The 15,382-nt window shown below is 39.7% G+C and overlaps 1 protein-coding gene across 13 annotated transcripts in view; it reads left to right on the plus strand.

The window, feature by feature from the left end:
• The window catches only part of rpl38 (ribosomal protein L38), an 888,922-nt gene that overhangs the window by 761,522 nt on the left and 112,018 nt on the right, over positions 1 to 15,382 (plus strand). The window contains exon 1 of one of the 13 annotated variants that reach the window (XM_049464413.1): positions 12,934 to 12,938. The exons of the other annotated variants lie outside the window; for them this stretch is intronic. The gene's annotated coding sequence lies outside the window, so the exon portion shown is untranslated. Of the gene's footprint in view, positions 1 to 12,933; positions 12,939 to 15,382 lie in introns of those variants that run through there. 13 annotated transcript variants of the gene reach the window in all.

Consider the following 15,382-nt stretch of genomic DNA (forward strand, 5'->3'; position numbering starts at 1 on the left):
GTAGAAGGAAACATTTTTTGTTTTAGGATGATTTAAGTCCTTCTGAAGGATAATTTTTAAAGGTTAAAGTAAACAACTGTCCCCAAATGAGCACATTGGTACAGTTTCCAAGTACAAATGATTTACGCTAAATTAATATTCAATTAAAAATGCACTCCAAGCAAAAGTCTGGGTCCCAAGAGGATATTCATAAACTCTGACCCATAGCATAGTGGATAGGGCCACATCTTGCGTAGGGTGTAAGATAGGGATCTAGAAGATAGTGTGACAGGCTTAGACATTTCACCTCCAAATCTGTATACAAGTTTCTTCTACCAAACCTTTATATGGTCTTCATCTTAAGGCTCTGACAGGCTTTGAGGTCTTTACCAGGCAGGGTCACATGGCATGCACTATCAAATTGATGTCGTATTTTATGCCAGAGCACCTTTTTTCACAGTAAGGAGCATATGTTTTGAAACTACCTATTGTTGAAATGTCATTGACAATACTGTGCAGCCAAAACAGATCCAGCAAAAAACAGCTTGCCTGTTTTGTTTTTTCTTGCTTAACAGTGCTTTACATTAGATTCTTTCTGTTCTGTCTTGTTATCCATCCATCTTCTTATCGATTTCTTCATGGTCAGGGTTGCAGTCAGTCAGGAGCTTACCTGGAATCATTGGGAGCAGGGCAGGAACACCTCCTGGACAGTGCCCTTCATTTCTCGCAATAACCCATTACGTTGCATCTGAAAGTTCCAGGGTGGTTACTAAGACAAAATCAGTCATAAACACTACTTGTCCAGATGTTTATGGACACCACTTCCTTCATTCTAAGAAATGAATGAATGAAGTTCAACTTATAAAGCGCCTTTCTAGAAACCCAAGGATGCAATTTACACATATTACACACAACCATTTATACTCAGCACTCATACAGACACCTGTGAGAAGCAGCAGCCAATAGCACACAGCGTACTCTTAACCGGAAACCACCATCCACCTGGAGGACTGCATCGGGCACTACAGCAATTACCCAGGACCAGTGTTGGGAAGTAACGGATTACATGTAACGGCGTTACGTAATCAGATTACAAATTATGAGTAACTGTAATCCGTTACAGTTACTGCTTCAGTAAGTGGTAATCAGATTACAGTTACTCTGCTAAAATAAATGGATTACATTGCGGTACTTTTCTATTTTTGGTCTTCCAATCCAACACTGACAAAACGCAATCACATTCACATAAATCACGACATCAAAATATTCTATGATTCACAACCTCCTGCTCAGAATGTTTTCACTGCAGAAGCGCCCCCTAGCCCGTCGGCGGGCCCGTTCTGACTATGTAAAGTTGAATGCTTATAAGCGTCAAATATTCTAAACACACCGACCAAATAACCGACTCATATTCTTTAGTACTAATTTAACTACCTGCATGCAAATTTACAACCATCTACATGAAACCAGTCGCCAGAAATCGCCAACTGAAAACAGCCTGTTTTTTCCACATTGTTTACATGGGGAACACGCCTCCCCAACAAAATAGCCTTATAAAATATTATTAGTATATAAAATAACATCATATTACATTATAGAAAATTCACTTACTATCACAGCATCCACAGTACAGCACTGAACCGCAGATAAAATATCCATAAAGTCCTTTATTCGCCTGCTTACTTCTCCTCACAAACATGCGTTTATTTTCAGCGGTCCACAAACCACAATTTTTCTTGAGTGATCGTCTTTTGAACCAATAACGTGAGCGCTGGATCAATCCAATCCAATCAAATCAGGTCATAGCCTTTCTCCAGCGTCACAAAAGTGATTGACACCTATTTCAACCAATAGTCCACCCTTAGACGAAAACATTGGTACGTAATTTGCCCTGATTGGTCTCCTAATGGCTGGGGGAGGGGCATGCCTAACCGCTGTCACCAAATTCCCTCTGCTAAACATAAGTGCGCCCACAGCGCGCATACGTGTGATTTTGTTCGTCATTTCATCAAAAAGTATTAATATTACTCTGAAATAGACTTACATTCATTTATTTTATCACAAACAAACAAAAAAATTACAAACTCTGGCTGTATAAAGACAGATTTACTGGAGAGGTTTTGAACACTTTAGAGACGCCTGGTGGACACCTAATATAATGCAGTGTAACTCTTCAATGCATTGTGATATAAATTACAAATTTTGTAATTTGTTTGTCAAGACCCTACTGAATCAGGAAATGTAGAGAATGATTGACTATTCATCACCAACATCCATACACACATTGTAAACTCTAAATATAACAGGCGCTTTTTTTTTTTTACATTTTCTTCTGCATTTGATGTTCTCAAATGGAACCTAAATAATGGAAATTAAAGTGTTGAAGTGAATTATTGTTTACTGTTTATGATTACACTGCATTTGACATTTAATAATAAAACATTCAAATTATATTTTGTTTGCATTTGTGAGTTCTTAGAAAAGGAACAGATTGTAATCGCATTAAATCCTATTGGACCGAACTGTATCGTATAAAGACATAATTTGAGGTATCGTACATTATCGTATCGCTGACTAAAATAATCGTATTGTATCGTATTGTAATGAATCTTGTGATTCACACCCCTAGATAATCCTGGCAAAAAATCCACCTGCAGAAAGTGGCAAACCTGCAAATAGTTAGCTTACGGTTGTTGTTACATTGTTTGGTTTTTAATGATTTTATCATCAATTTATAGAAGTGTTTTATAAAATTGTTTGATTAAATGGTTTCATAAGTATTTTTATAGGGTGATTGAAAAGGCTGTTTTATTTGTCTATCTATTAACTGGAAGGAAAAATAAAACAATAATATGCAAGATGTGGTTGCTACATTCATTCAGGCTTAAAAAAACGACAATATTGTAAGTAATCCAAAGTAATCAGATTACGTTACTCACTTGAAGTAATGTAACTGATTACGTTACAAATTACATTTTGAGTGATGTAATCAGTAATCTGTAAGGGATTACATTTTAAAAGTAACCTTCCCAACACTGCCCAGGACAGAGTGCCAATCTGTATCTGGCCACAGTCATACACACATTTACACACGCACAAACTTACATATATACCACACGCTTACACATATACACCCCAGATCAATATAGAGTATTAGATTTGTCTGGGAAATTTAGAGTATCCAATTTACCTGATTTCCATTTCCATGAGTCCCCAATAAAAACCCATGAAGACACAGGGAGTACATGGAAACTCCACCAAGATAGGGACTTGAACCCAAGACCCCAGCGCTGGGAGGCTAACGTGCTAACCACTATTTCGATTTTGATCCAAACCTGAGTGCGATTACTGTTTTCACACCTGCTCAATTGAACCGCACTAAAGTAACAAATGAACCAGAGTTCATTTTAACTGGAACAAATAATGCTGGTGTAAAAAAAAAACCTGTAGCTCTTTATCTCTGTGGTTCAGTCTGGTAGAGATTGACAGCAATAACTCCAGGCTTATATAAGGGTTAATGATCCGCCTGGTCCGCACACTGAGCTGACTACAATATTACACACAGATCCCACCTGCTGTAGTCACTAAAGCCCCCTCAGGCAAACACACACACACACACACACACACACACACACTGTACATACACAGACAGCGAGTACATACACACCTGCCAGGCTAACATATGCAGTGCCAGCCCATACATTATGGAGCAGATCATGGTCAGTGTGTGTAAGTGCGTAGTGTTAGCCGGAGGGTGAACAGTGGGATGATGTGTGTGTGTGTGTGTGTGTGTGTTTATGACTCAAGCCCGAGCTGTTAACCTGCAGAGAACACAAACTGGAGCAACAGAGCTGAAGCATCATGCAATGATCATAAATAATAAATCAGAAATCAGAATGGCCTATTTTTATTCAGTGCGGCTCAGGGTTTAGCCTTGCTGCAGTGAGTGAAGGCTGTTAGTTTAGCACCAGTCTGCCCCACCGCTCGACTAACTGCTTCAGCAGCACGTCTCCAGCATCACGCCACTGGAATACGGTGACAAAATAGGGTCAAATAGGGTTTTTTTTTTTAAAAAACAAAAGTATAATCTCTAACCAATAAATTTAAATTTGAAAACAAAAGGACTAGTATTGATATCAAGAATTTTAAAATCAGCTTTGTAAACAGAATATTTAATATTGAACAAAGAGTAGAATATTCCGTTTTGTGTTTTACCTTCATAAGAAATCTGTTTTCTCTTTCAGTTGTTCTTTTTTTTCCACAGTTAAGCGTCTCCCACTTTTGCTTTCAATGTGAGAAGTTTCTCGCTTTTAGCTTGGAGCCTTTTTTTATTATTTTATGGGTGGGTTGGATTTCTTATGAAGTAAAACATAAAACAGAATATTAAACTCTCCATTCAATATTAAATATTCAGTTTACAAACCTGATTTTAAAATTCTAGATACCAATAATAGTCCTCTTGTTTTCAAATTTCAATTTCTTTTTTATGGCTTAAACTTTTGGTTCTTAAAACATTTGACCCTATTTTGACGCCATACTAGAAGTGCTCACGGTCACGGTGGCCAAACACACGACAGACACCCGTGGATACGAAACACAGTTTATTAAGTAAAGGCTGAATATATAAGAATGGTCAGGGACAAGCAAGGTCAGTACCAAAAGGGCAACAGAGAAATACACAGGATATCCAATAATGAGTAGAAGGACAGGACAAAATGATAGTCAAAAATTTAAAGTAGGTCAACAACAAGAAATCTAACAAAACAATCAAGGTCAAAAAATACAAAAAGAGTCGATAACTAAAAGACAACAACAAAGGAACCACCGGGTGGAAGAGCTAACTAAACAGATTCAATACCAGGCAACTTGGAACTGAAACAAGAAGCTATTTATACTAGGAGGGCCAGGTGAAAATAATTAGAAGGCTGGTGAGTTAGAAGGCATGACCGGCAGGATTTGACGCAGGTGCATCCTGGGAAGGGGAGTCTTTAGAGAAAGGCAGACAGAAAACGACAGGACTGACACTCACAAAAACATCACAGAAACGTTCAAGTCACAGCACTGCTGGTGGAGTTAAAAGTGTGTAAAATACCTTATGAAACTTCGGGCAGTCTTTATGCTCCAGTGTTTGTTTAGCATTGTTTTGTTGAAACCCTTTCACACAACGTATGGTTTCCTGTTGGATTTCAACATTCAACAGGATTTTTTACTTTTTTTTTTTAGCAATCTGTGAAAGGGCCCTTAAGGCAGTTGACACTCTTCCATAAATATGATTAAAAAAAAATAGATCACTATACAGTATGTGTAACAGCTTGCCAGATTAGCATTCATGCTAACCGGATATAAAACATAAATCAAACTTTTATTTTGATACATTTGTATTGGGAAAAAAATGATTAATCAAAATTTCAACATTTTAATCACATAAAAATATGAAAAGTGTGATGTGCAAAAGTATTCAGCCCTGTATTTAGTCTGAAAACCCTTAATGAAATCCATTGCAATCAATTAATTCACTGCCTTCAGAAGTCACTTAATCAGTTAATAGAGTCGAGCTGTGTGTAATTTAGTCTCAGTTTAAATATAGCTGTTCTGTGAAGGTTTGTTACAGAACATTAGTGAACAAACAGCATCATAAGGAGCAAGGAACTCACCAGACAGTTTAAGCATTTGTATTGGTCCATTCATAATGGATTTTTGATAAAATTGTTTGAATAAAAAAAACAGCAGTCAGATGCTTGTTATGTCAAAAATGTGGAAGTGACAAAAAAATAAGATTTGTCACAATATATTTGTCAGTTAATAAGAAGTTATTATTTAAGAGTTTAACACATTTCATTTAATTATGCTGAAATGTTTGATTGTTTAATCATGTGTCCCTCTTCTCTTGTAGAATGCATTTTAAACTAATAAGTATTCCATTCATTTTATTTCATTTGATTTAATTGTATTGTATTTTCTTTTAAATGGTCCAATTTAAAGTCCAATGTTTGGCCTCATATGAACCGTGCTCAGGTTTGATGAAGTGGAAAAGAGGCCCTGTTTCTTGGAATCCATGAATAACTCGCTAAATTGCCTCTAACACCCGAGGTGATTATAGTACATTAATACAATTACAAGAGTTCTACTTTCTTAATTACAGCAGAGCTAATTTCACAGCTCTGGCTTCACGTCGTTTCATTTCGATTTTCCAAACACATCTGTCTCTTTTTTTCTATGAAAAAGGGTGGAGATAAACTGCGGCGCTCATCAATCTGTCCATCACTCCATTAGCCACCTATATATAACTCTTCAGAAAATGGGGATCTAATTGAAGTATCTAATTCAATTTTCGTCCCGGTTTCTCCGGCTGACTGCAGAGCGGATGACGTGCTTTTCTTCGTCCTCAGAGACCTTCTGTCTCTGGTTCTTCTTCCTCTCCCTCATTCCAATGTGCTGTGATTGCAATCAGACCAGAGCTGCATTATCAGACCGACACCGTTCTCAAGAGGCTGCAGAGGAGACAAATCACTGAGCTTTACTGGAGGAGGAAGATTACTGAGCTTCAGATGAGGAAGAAGATGAATGAACTAAAGTGGAGTATGGAAGCATTTCGGCTTCACTGTAACACGTACAGACCAAACCGACACAACGTGCAACACTGCGGCATGAGAAATTATGTGTATTTTATTTTATGTATTGTTTTTTATTGAGATTTAAAGTGATAGACCAACACAAAGTATAACATATTTGTGAAATGGAATCAAAACGATTTGTGGTTTTCAAGAATTTCATCAAATAAAAATCTGGAAAGTGTGATGTGCAAAAGTATTCAGCCCCTTTACTCTGAAACTCCTAAATAAAATCCAGTGCAATTACTTGGCTTGAAAATGTCACTTAATTAGTTGATTAAGTCAAGCTGTGTGTGCCTCAGTATAAATACACATGTTCTTTGAAGGAATCAATGGTTAGCAATTAACATGGGTGCAACTACATACTTTTTGCGGTGTATGCAAACATACTATCGGCGCCCCCCACCCCCCTAAAATTATTTCTAGAATAATAATAAACAGTGTTGGCAACCCCTGTTCTATAACTTATTAGTTTTATGATTCACCATCTACAGTTTTTGATGTGTATTATCAGGGGCGTTGCCTGGGTATGTAAAAATTCCCTACAAAACCAACAAGCTGATTGGCTGTTCCTTCTAAAAGGCGGAACTTTATCCTTGAACTGGCTCAGTGATCAGCGCTAAGAGATTTTCCATTCACAGGAGACAGCGGCCTGTGACCTCATTAATAGCCCAGCTGAGCTCAGCAAAACGATTCGGGGCTACTAAGAAAAATATATTTGGGGCTAAAGCTCCGGAAACCCAGGCCAGGCGACGAAATATCCCTGTTAAATTTAGTTTTAACAAATAAACAGCAATGTTACATTTGTTTTACTTTTTTATTACAATCTAAACAATGATAGGATCCGATCTGTGGGATTTGGGACCAACCCCATTTCACCCCTTGGCCCTACCCCTTACCCCTACCCCTCTTTTACATGGGGTATGAGAATTTTCCTTGTTAAAAGTGATGATTAGCACTATTTTGCCATAGTTTAATGTGTAGTTTCAATGTTTTATGGTCAAATTCTTCATAACAAGCATAAAACATTGCTAGTAGTTTGTCTCAGGAGCTAGCTAGCAAGCGAACTTTTCCATTCCACCTTAAATGGTGCAACAGATGAAAGGGGCTGCAGCATTTAAGGCAGAATAGAGAATTAAATAGAATAAAAGCTAATCAACACTAATTTCAGCTCTCTATCACAGAGGAATTAAGGAATGGACAATAATAATTAATTTCTGAACCATTTCCCTTTCTGAAGAAATGCAATAAAGCAATAAAGGTAAGTAGTTAACCAGCAGCTAGATTACTGAACTCCTGATGACGTATCAGATACTTGAAGGATTGTCCTGATTCTTAGGGGAGGGTTACACTGGAAAAGAAGGGGTAAGGGTAAGTGGTGAAGCCAAGGAGGGAAATAAGATTGGGCCTTGGGATCTGTTACACCACGTCTACAAGTTAGTGGTTGGGTAGATCACTAAAATCAAGCAGACGTGGATCACAGAACTAGAGAGGAGGAAGAATATCGCTGAGCTTTAGAGGAGGAAGAATATCGCTGAGCTGGAGTGGAGGAGAATCAGATATCTTTCCTGTGATAAATGCCTCCTGAGTGTGCTGAAATCAGCTCAGGAGAGCTTTTCATACGGCGAGCCCTGCAGTCAGAGGCTTCGTACTTCTCTCAGGACATAATAGACTGGAATGTTGGTGAAATACCTGCTATTGATTTTCTTTCCACTGAAATAACAAAACAGCAAGAGGTCAATGTTACAAAAAGAAAAGTAAAAAAAAGTGAGTCTGGTTGCTGGAGAGACTATTGCTCTTATAGCAGTACACTGAGTAGTTGTTACTTAGGTAAACTCCAAAAAAGAAATGGCTATCAAAGCAAGGATGCTCGGAATTTGGGGGGAAAAAGACACTTTTCACTTATTGTTGTAAAATATTCGGCCAAATGTTCAATTTTGATCGTTTCAGATAATAAAGACAAGGAGATCGCTGTTCGCAGGTTCGAATCCCGGTCATGCAGCTTGCCCTCAGCTGCCGGAGCCCTGAGAGAGAGCACAATTGGCTTTGTTTTTTTTTGTTTTTTTTTCTCTACTGTCTTCTGTAATGATGCTACAGAATCTCTACTTTTCCACACATTTGCAGAAACGTTTCCTCAAACAGTCACTGACCTTTTGTACCAGTGTGTGAATCAGAGAGAGGATACAGATATTAATTCCAGCACACACTTCCCTAAATCTCCCCTAAATCCACACATCCAGCTGAGGTTGTTCTGCTGGCAGGTCTCCACCCCCTCAGTGCCAGGTAAAACCTCTCCTGCTGAGAAACAGCAGGCCTGGACCGACCCTAAGTAACACAGCTGTGAGCTTTTTTCAGTCAAGATTAGCTGCCGGTCTGTGATCTTTACCCAGCTGAACACACTGGGGAGGGTTATTGGAGGTGGAACTATCAGAGGATACAAGCTGGGATGTACACCAGTTAGATACTGGTATACATGTGAAAATGAATACCATTCATGTTCACTAGGAACAACTGCTCTCTTACAGGGACGTTGTGCAATAGCTTCAGAATCATGTCGTTACACTGTTACACCGACTGTAATGTGGGGAGATAATAGTCTGATTTTTCACAAAGCTGAGCTTTTACAGTAGCCTTGCTCCAACAGTGTGCACTTAAAGAGAAATACAGACCACCGATTTCTGCAGGACCAAAAACGAAAGCAGCTTTCACACTTAACCAAATCAGAACATCCTTAGGGCATGTTTTACACCTGTGGTTTGAATCAGTCTGGTCTGAATCAATTGATTAGTTCATGTACTGGTAGCATTTTCCCCTTGGTTGGTTTGTTTTCACACAGGCACAAACCTAAATGCACCAAAATGCGCCCTAACAAACCATGTGAGCACATTGTCTCCTCTGATTGGGCAGAGATATCTGGCACTACGGCTGGGTATTGAAATGACCTGAAAAGTACCGAAAGTTCTAAATCAATTCGGTACCTGTTTTCGATACTTTGCAAGAACATGCCAAAAGCAGAAAGCACGCAGCACAGCAAGGTAAACAAAGCCCCAAAGGCACACGGTCTCACGCTTGCTCGCTCTCTCTTGCTTACTTGAGCTGTTTCTCGCTTTCTCACTCGTGCTGTCTCTCGCTCACTCATGTTATCTCTCGCTCATTGGTGCTGTCTCTCACTCACTCGCGCTGTCTCACGCTTACTCTCTCACACTGCCTCGTTTATTCACACGCACTGTCTCTCGCTCACTCATGTTGTCTCAGGCTGTCTCTCGCTTACTCACTCGCACTGTCTCTCACTCACTCATGCTTTCTCACACTGTCTCTCGCTTACTCACTCTTTAGAAAGGTCTAAATAAATTTGGTGCCTAATTTCAATACTTTCAATACTTAGTCTCATGCTTACTTGTGCTGTCTCTCACTCTCTCTCGCCTTACTTGTGCTTTCTCTCACTCATTCAAGCTGTCTCTCGCTAAAATCTGGAGATAAACAACCTTTCATAAAAGAAGACACAAGTAAATAGTAAGAGAAGAAACAGAGAGATAACTAGGAATAAATAAGAACATTAGTCTGATGAGACTCTTTCTCCACATAAACTCATCGTCCTTCATGTTCTCCTCTAAATATAGATCAATGATTCAAAAACTGCTGCCGAGGAACATCCTGCACTTAATTACAGCATCTGTTTCCATTAATTAATTTACTATTCATTTTCCCTCAGTGCCGCTTCCAGTTTTCTCCTCAATATTTTAGTTGATTTGATGTGTTATGGTTGGGGAGATACTTAAAAAATCTTTTTACGTCTGTAGGACTTTTTTAATGGTGCTTTTCCACTGCACTGTACTTATACTACTTGAATCTACTCAACTCTTCTCTGCTTTTCTGCTTTTTCATTAGGTAAACACGGTACCTGGGACTTTAAGTGATAGACCAATAGATTAAAGCATGTAATTGTTAAGTGGTAATGGAAGAGTGGCAATAACAAAACCATTAAAAAAAACAAACAACAAAAAATACATAAGATGTGCCATTTGCAGTTTGGCACAAGTCAAGTATGTAGGGGACACAGCAAACATGTGGTAGAAGGTGCTGTGGTAACACACCATCCCCAATCCTACCTAGTGGAGCTTTAACTTAGCTTAGCTTTACCCGCTGAATTAGAAGAGAAACATGGCAACACCCCTGTTCCTTACTAGTGTCTCATAATGCGGCTTATAATCCGGTGCGCCTTATGTATGAAAATAGACCAGAAAAAAGACGTTCATTGATGATGTGCCTTATAATCCAGAGTGCTTTATAGTGTGTAAAAAAACAGTATTACTAGGCATGTGATGTTAATGTTATTTTGAATGTTATGGCTACACCAAACACTAACCTATCAATCCAGAGTAACCCATAAGATTAAGCTTAGCTGGTGTGTATTTCTGCGCTGAAGTCAGTGTAGGCTGCTGCGTTAGGAAACTCCCTCTTCAGAAAGGAAACACTCTGCTGTATCAGTGATGCCTCAGGTCACTAGGGAGCGTCTCACATTACAGCGTGTTGCCGTTTGATTCCCACTCGGGGCAAACCAACAGTACACAGGGTCTGTGCCCTGAATTAATGTCTGACAATAGCTCTGAGCTGTGAGGAGATTCCCCCAGGAGAAGCAGAGTGAGATCAGAGAAGAGGAATGAGGGGGAAAAATGAAAAGTGATTATTTTGTCAGCTTTGGTGTCTGCATTTGTTTTGTAAGGTGCTATTACCATTTGTATCATTCTAGTTAAGTACTGTTATTTGGTATCTTGCAAGGCTGTAACCATAAATTGATCAATGGTGGGGAGTTTAGAGATTTTTTTTTCTTCAAATCTACCCCAAAATAGCAAGGGCTCTAACATACACCCTGTGGCAAGGTGCTTTGCAATACTCATTCCTATCTTGCATCCAGTTAACAGTCTATTTTCACGGCTTGCCCCTGCGCCTTTAAAATAGTGATATAGTTTAGGTGTGATAACCTATGTAACACGTAAAGTTACAGAGCGAGGTGTCCGACCACGTAAAGTTACAGAGCGGGGTGTCCGACCACGTAAAGTTACAGAGCGGGGTGTCCGACCACGTAAAGTTACAGAGCGGGGTGTCCGACCACGTAAAGTTACAGAGCGGGGTGTCCGACCACGTAAAGTTACAGAGTAGGGTGTCCGACCACGTAAAGTTACAGAGCGGGGTTTCCGACCACGTAAAGTTACAGAGTAGGGTGTCCGACCACGTAAAGTTACAGAGCGGGGTGTCCGACCACGTAAAGTTACAGAGCGGGGTGTCCGACCACGTAAAGTTACAGAGTAGGGTGTCCGACCACGTAAAGTTACAGAGCGGGGTGTCCGACCACGTAAAGTTACAGAGCGGGGTGTCCGACCACGTAAAGTTACAGAGCGGGATGTCCGACCACGTAAAGTAACAGAGCGGGGTGTCTGACTGGGAGAACCTACGTAAACCACACGTAAACCGTGAACCTCGTCCATAGTGGACCTCAACCAACTCAGACAGCCACCTGTGCCCCACACATGACACAATACCAACGTCTGTTCAACATTAAGTTAACCATTTACCACCATGAACATGCTCACTCCCATGAGCCTCAGCATCTGACTCAGCAGCAAACCTACCTTTTACACACACTGCTTTTCATACTGGTTTAAGAGACACGACGTGACGCCACAGTATGGGAAGAGTTTTATGATATAGGATCATAAAACTCTTCCCGGTTTCCTGGGGGGGAGGATGCTCTAGGCAGTCCTGGAGATGACAGGAGACAGTTCTTTCATTTTATAACACACACACACACACACATATACACACTACTGACTTTTTTTAGTTCTTTAGAGTGACTTCTCCTACGAGCTTCTTGACTGCAATACGCTGTTCCTCTTCGTTCTGCTGTCGTCTCTCGTCTCCCGTCTCTGCTCGACTAGTGTACACACCTGTGGAATGCTAAAGCAGGAGTGTGTGTGTGTGTGAGAGAGTGTGTGTTAGTTAGAGTTGAAGGGAAGGTTAGAGCAGAGGTCAGAGTGAATCTCTAAGGATGTGAAAGTGTCTCAGAAACAGCTTCGGAATAAAGTCAATAAATCCTATCTGCTAAACATTGTCTCCACTTGCCATTATGACTGTGAGGGATAAACACTGCATGAATGTTTAAATCTGCTGCTGGAGTGTGTGAGAGTGTGTGAGTGTGTGTGTGAGTGTGTGTGGAATGACCTCTGCTTATCTTCAGAGTTCTTCATCTGCTGAATGCTGAATATGGAGGAAAGGCTGAATTCAGATGAAACACAGAGGCTGATTGGGGCTCAGTGGAGTTCAGGTGCTGAATATTACAGTGCGGGCTGTAGTCTCATTAAGTCCGGGATAATGTGAAGGAAATGCATAAAGAAGAGCTGTGACGCGACACCGTGAACCAGACCGAAAAAGAACCAGAGATATAGAGTTTAATAGCCCAGAGGAAGAATAGCTAATCTGACCATTCCGCTAATTTAAGTGCTAATTAAATACAGATGGTGCGCTCGAAACTTCACGGTCATGATGAAGAGTGAAAGGAAAGGTCAAACTGACTGGAGGCTAGCACTCTGTACTCTATATATTATCACCCTGTATGCCACTCTAATCTTGAAAGAGTTCAGCTGAGTCGAGATTAATCAGCTCTAATTTATGCTAAAGATGGCAGCGGAGCTTCATTACTCAAACTTATCCCAAAAGACATCAAAGAAAATGCCATCAGTACAATTTCCACCAAAAGTTGAGAGTCAGTGAGACTCCCCAAAAAGTACTCAAATTCCATCCCCATTGTTTGTCCCAAAAATTTAAGTATTTGGGTGGAACTTTCATATTTATGAGCTCAAAACAAAGAATTCAGTGGAGATTTTTTAGTCCAGATTTGTTCTGTTTGGCTTCAAAACACCAACTCATCCCAAAAATGGAATTCCTTCACTTCAACTCATTCCAAATACTTTAACCATACATCATCACTTCAACTTATCCCAATTATCTCAATAGAACTAGAATGATTAAACGTAGAACTACTGAACCATATTTTTTGGACTATAAGGTGCACTTTAAATCCTTTACTTCCCAAAAATCAACAGTGTGCCATATGTGTGAATTCTACCAGCCACTCTGCTGAAGTACAGCGTTATAAGGGTAAGTTTTCAGTGAAGTTCCTCCAGCACTAAGGCTGGGTGCAGCAGCATTAGCATTAGCAGTGCTAGCTCTTTTACAGTTCAGAGGCAAGTATAGTGGACTGTAGTCTGCATGTTTGCTGTGTTAAAACAAGCTACATGGGACAAACCGCTAGCTGATGGCGTTCAGAGTTCGTCAGTCTAGCTGCTAGTGCTGCTGTTAGCAGCTAATGCTATTGCTGCTGCACCCAGCCTTAGTGCTGGAGAAAGGTCACTAAAAGCTCACCTTCAGACCAACTATTATAATATATAATATAGCTTTATTCACCCAAATAAACAGTTTTAAGAAGAGACATCTATGTAGATAGACATCCAGTGCTTGTTTGACTTTGAAAAAAAAAAATTGTAAGAATTACAGTTTTGTTTACTTAGGTGCTTCCCCATTAGAAAGAAACACGACGACACCCTTGCTCACTTCCATGTAGGCATCCTTTCTAGTGTCGCCTAATGCATCCTATAATCCGGTGTGCCTTACCATCCCAAAAAGTGCTTAGAAGAGCTTCATCACTCAACTCAAATCAACTCATCTCAAAGAATTTGATGGAACTTTATTACTCCAACTAAGCTTACAGACCTCATTGAAACTCCATCACTGTGCCTCACTCTAAAATGAGTTGAGCTTCATCAGTTCAATTTATCCTCGGTGAAGATGTCAGTAAAGGTTCATTACTCCAACTCATACTGGTGGTGTTCACTTGAGCTTCTTCAATCCAATTCATCCCAAAGATCAGGTCAATAAAATATTATCTTGTAATTTCACTTACAGATTTTTCATTCATTCCAAAGCTGTGAATGGAACTTTATCACTCTCTAGCTGGTCTTTTTTTGGGTGCCATCACACTCTCATCCCTCTATCTCACTGTTTTATCTCAATGGAAATCCATCACTCCAGCTACACATGTGCACAAAATTGTTGGTACCCCTCGGTTAATGAAAGAAAAAACCCACAATGGTCACAGCGATAACTTGCATCTGACAAAAGTAATAATAAATGAAAAATGCTATGAATATGAACAAATGAAAGTCAGACATTGCTCTTCGACCATGCTTCAACAGAATTATTTAAAAATAAATAAACTCATGAAACAGGCCTGGACAGAAATGACTGTACCCTTAACTTAATATTTTGTTGCACAACCTAATATATAAAATCGATTCCTGTAACTGTCAATAAGGCTTCTGCACCTCTCAGCAGATACTTTAGCTCACTTCTCAGTTGTCTCAGGTTTAAAGGGTGCCTTTTTCAGACGGCATAGAAAGATGTTTCAGCTCCTTCCAAAGATGCTCACTAGGATTTAGGTCAGGACTTATAGAAGACCACTTCAGAATAGTCCAATGTTTTCCTATTAGCCATTCTTGGGTGTTTTTCTTTAGCTGTGAGTTTTGGGTCATTGTCCTGTTGCAAGACCCATGACCTGCGACTGAGACCAAGCTTTCTGACACTGAGCAGCACATTTCTCTCTAGAAACCATTGATAGTCTTGAGATTCCATTGTATCCTGCACAGATTCAAGAAACCCTGATTCAAGAGCTGATGTGCCTTGGCAAAAAGTTACATTTTTGTCTCATCTGTCTATAGAACATTCTCCCGGAAGCTTTG

This window comes from Astyanax mexicanus, chromosome 15, assembly GCF_023375975.1.
Source record: "Astyanax mexicanus isolate ESR-SI-001 chromosome 15, AstMex3_surface, whole genome shotgun sequence".
Taxonomy (NCBI): Eukaryota; Metazoa; Chordata; class Actinopteri; order Characiformes; family Acestrorhamphidae; genus Astyanax; species Astyanax mexicanus.